This window comes from Palaemon carinicauda, chromosome 29 (assembly GCF_036898095.1).
Source record: "Palaemon carinicauda isolate YSFRI2023 chromosome 29, ASM3689809v2, whole genome shotgun sequence".
In the NCBI taxonomy this organism is placed as follows: Eukaryota; Metazoa; Arthropoda; class Malacostraca; order Decapoda; family Palaemonidae; genus Palaemon; species Palaemon carinicauda.
This window is the reverse complement of record NC_090753.1, coordinates 24033928-24038927: the sequence shown is the minus strand read 5'-3', so window position 1 is coordinate 24038927 and position 5000 is coordinate 24033928.

The window sequence follows — 5000 nt, the reverse complement described above, 5'->3', positions numbered from 1 at the left end:
GGTAGAACGAGAAAGAGCCGCTGCTGCTGAACGAGCCGCAACTGCCGCCGCTGAGTTAGAAGAGAGGAAAGCCGCTGCTGCTGAGCGCAAGGCTGCTGCTGCTGCTTCCCTAGAACGTATCAAGGTGGAAACTGCTTTGGAGCAACAAGAAAAAGCAAGTGAACAGAAAAACAACGCTCTCCGTGTTAGGCTGCAGATTGAGAGAGAAGCGGCCACAGTAACAGAACGGGATCTGGCATTTATAAGACTGAAAGAAAAGGAAGAAGGTAAGCTAATTCCCGAACCCTTTGATGTGGGCAAGGTGCAGAAATTGCTGCCCACATTTGAAGAACGGGAACCTGATAACTACTTTTCTGTGTTCGAAGACACAGCCAAGAATCTCAATTGGCCTCAGGACAAATGGTATTTGATCATCCGGAACTCATTTAAAGGTAAAGCATTATCTGTATGTGCCACTATGTTAGAGGAACATGATTATTTCATAATTAAACAGGCAATCCTTGATGCTTATTCTATTACTGCGGAAGGTTATAGGCAAATATTTCGTAATAGTCAGAAGCAAGTTCAGCAGACCTTTTTAGAATTTATGAATGGAAAGATTAAACAGTTTCAGAAGTGGGTAGACAAAGTAGATGTCAAAACTTTCGAGCAGTTGAAAGATTTAATAGTAATGGAGGAGTTCTTAAGGAAAATACCAGGTAGCATTAATGTGTATCTAAGAGAGCAGAATGAATCTGACCCTAAGAAAGCCGCTTTAAAGGCAGATGACTATGCTCTTATTCATAAAGTAGGTAAAACCCCATATAGAGAAACTAGACCTAAGGAAACTTGTACATACTGCAAACAAGAAGGACATCATATTTCAGAATGTCCTGATCCACATTGTGCAGCTTCATACTTAAAGAGAAAACCTAATCCCCCTCAATTCTCTCCTAAGCAAATGAATCTGCCCAAACAGGAACCAAAACCTAAGGTGGAGAAGAAAAAGACCTTCCATTGTGCATCACACGAGTCCCAAGCGTTTGCACCCTTCACTTGCTCAGGCAAAATAAATGGTAAACCTGTAACCATACTCAGAGACACTGGATCCTCTCAAACGATCGTCTCTCCTAAAGTAATACGACCTAAAGGTGAAACTCACAGGTATGTTGCAGTTAATGACTTAACCAGTAAGTCTATGTTGCCTCTCATTAATGTAAACCTTCATTGTCCTTATTTCTCTGGAACTACTGAAGTAGCTGTAAATCCAGAACTGTTACCATGCAAGAATGTAGATGTAATCCTGGGTAATGACATAGCTAACTCTGTTGTCTTAACAAACTTAATAGCAGTATCTCCAGGTGATGTTGTACAGGAGGAATGCTTAGCAGTGACACGAAGCAGGAAAAAGGACACCCCTACTGAATCATCATCAAACCCGTTGCCAGTCTCTGAACCTATGGATTTCAACGAGTTGATGAGTACATATAAGATCCAACCTGATTCCTTTAGCTATCAACAAAGGAAAGATGTCACTCTACAGCAGTGTTTCAACCAAGTGAAACCAAAGGATACCAACAAGTGTTCTTATTTTTATATTAATAATGATGTACTAATGAGAAAATTCAGGTCCAGCAAGAACAGTCATCTAGAAACCTGGAAGGATCTATTCCAGGTAGTTGTTCCTAAGGATATAAGACCTCTGATCCTAGAATTGTCTCACTCTGCTGACTCTCATCTTGGTATCACTAAAACATATGAACGCATCAGTCAAGACTTTTATTGGCCAAACATGAAGAATGACATTAAAGAGTACGTAAAAACATGTACAACATGTCAAAAAGTAAGTAGTCCTAATGTGAAAGTACCAGTTGCACCATTAAAACCTATACTTGTGCCTAAAGAACCTTTCAGTAAGATCATAGTAGATTGTGTAGGCCCTTTGCCTAAGACAAAAAGGGGACATGAATACTTGCTTACGGCCTTATGCCCCACTACCCGTTATCCATTTGCAGTACCTTTAAGAAACATTTCAGCCAAGAACATCCTAAAGTCACTAGTGTCCATATTTACTGTTGTAGGATTTCCAACTGAACTACAATGTGATCAAGGAACCAATTTCATGAGTCATGCTTTTAAAACAGCTATGAAAGATTACCATATAACCCAAGTCTCATCCTCAGCTTACCATCCACAGACCAATGGAGCATTAGAACGCACTCACCAGACCATTAAAAATCTTCTCCGGAAATACATCCATAGTTCAGGTAACGAGTGGGATTGCGATTTGGAACTGATCATGTACATCATACGAGGAGTTCGAAATCAGTCTACTGGTATGTCACCTTTTGAACTACTCTTCGGTCGACGGCCACGAACTATCCTCAGTTCAGTCAAAGAACGCATCCTGAAGTTGGGAGATAATGAGGTACCTCTTTCCCAATATATTTCAGAACTCAACAAGAAACTTTCAGATCCTCACTCCATTGCCAAGACTAACTTGATAACAGCTCAAGAGAAGATGAAGATTAACTATGATAAAAAGGCTAAAACCAGAAGTTTCAAAGTAGGAGATGCAGTGCTGCTATACCATCCGCTTGCAGGCTCTCCCCTACGAGAGAAATACCAGGGACCTTATACCATCACTCAACGTATCTCGCCAACCAACTATATAATCGCCACTCCAGATAAGCGTAAGTCTACTCAATTAGTCCACATAAACCTCTTAAAGGCCTATTTGTCTCCCTCAACAGCTGAAAATAAAACGGTAATGATTACTAGTGCCATACCATACATAGATTGTCCTATGGATCAATTTACAGATGATCCAATAACTGCATCTTGGCAGGATTCTCAAAACTCAAAGATCTTGGAAAACTTATCAGACTATCTAAAACCCTTATCTGCATCAAAATGTAAATCTTTAGTAGCTTTATTCCATGAATTTCCTAGTATAACTTCAGATAAACCAGGCAGATGCACCATGCTAGATCATGACATCAAACTACAACCAGGTGCTGCACCCATTAAACAAGCTTTCTATCGAACATCACAGAAGAAATTGGGTATCATGAAAGAAGAAGTGAACTACTTAGTAAGAGAAGGATTGGCAGAACCCAGTGCGTCACCATGGGCTTCCCCATGTCTCCTAGTAGGAAAGAAAAATGGTAAATTTCGTCTTTGTACCGATTACAGGAAGATTAATAATTTAACAATTAAAGATTCGTATCCTCTACCAAGAATACAAGATATCATTGACCAAGTAAGTAATTCGACCTACTTAACCCAAATAGATTTGTTGAAGGGTTATTACCAAATTAAATTAACAGAAACGGCAAAGGAAATTTCTTCATTTATCACTCCATTTGGCTTATTTAGTTATAACGTAATGCCATTCGGATTAGCCAACGCACCTGCCACCTTCCAAAGAGTAATGTCTTTAATTTTACAAGACTTGGAAAAAGTATTTGTATATTTAGATGACATCATTATTGCCTCTGACACATGGATAAACCATATTCAAAAGATAAAAGAAGTTTTCTCAAGGTTGAAACAACATGGATTAACGATCAACTTAGCAAAAAGTAATTTTTGCAAAGGTCAGGTATCTTACCTTGGTCATCGAGTTGGCAGTGGTAAAGTATTACCCCATGATGCAAATATTAGCGCCATAACTTCTTATCCTGTTCCAACTACCAAACAGGAATTAAAAAGATTTCTAGGTATGGTAGGATATTACTCTAAGTTCAGTCCAAATTTCTCACCGTTCACAGGACCACTATTTGCTTTAACTTCTTCAAAAGTAAATTTTTCTTGGAGCCAGCAACATGATCAAATATTTAACCAGCTAAAAACTTACTTGTCATCTCCTCCTATATTAATGGCACCTAACCTCACCAAACCATTCTATCTCCAAACAGACGCTAGTGATCTTGGATATGGGGGCATTTTATTACAGCATCCTGCTCCAATAACAGCCATAACAGGAAACCTGCCCCCACTAGCTGATATGTTACCAGTCTCTTATTCCAGTGGACGATTTATGGGTTCCCAACTAAATTGGCCCACTGTGGAGAAAGAACTATTCGCCATCGTAGCTACCATCCAGAGATACGAGATCTATGTTGATGGACAAGACACGATCTACGTCTACAGCGACCACTCTCCTCTGTCGCATCTCCATAGGTCCACTACTCTCAACCCTAAACTTTTAAGATGGTCATACATACTATCTGCACATAATATCCAAGTAATCGCCATATCGGGACGAGAAAACATTGTGGCAGACTCATTATCAAGGATAACCTCGGTTGATCCTCGGGAAATGGAAAAAAACAAAAACAAGGGGGGACTGTGATATCCCCATATGTTGTACATATGCTAACATATCTGATTTGTTTAAAGTATATTTTTCCATTTTCTTGGTGAATACATCACCTTATTTCAGCGCCATCTTCATTCCATTCTTCTCATTATCTTTTGTTTACACTCGCCTTCCTGCTGTAAATCATCCCTGTTTTCTTACCTTACATGTTATAAGGTAACCCCAAATTTATTGTTTTGTTAGAATACATTGTTCTCACCACGAAATTCATCTACCTTACTCACCCATTCACTTTGCATTGCTTATTATTGTTGTTTTGAAGTGCTTTTTCATTGTTTTGTTTAACGTAAGATTAAAGTTTTGTTTATAACATAGTTTATTGTTCCTGTCCTCCAATTATCCTGCTATTGGTGCTTCTGTTGTCTGCAACCAGCTTTAAGAAGATACATTTGATCATAATCAACAATCTTATACACTCGTAATAAGAAACAAGTGAATTTGGAAGTCTACCCATATGACTTCTATTTTGTTGTGTGAAGAGAACTACCGCCCATTATAAAGGGGTAATTGTTTGCACAGTGGTTCGTCACATAATAATATATATATATATATATATTTATATATATATATATATATATATATATATATATATATTTTATTTATATATATATATGAATATATATATATATGTATATGT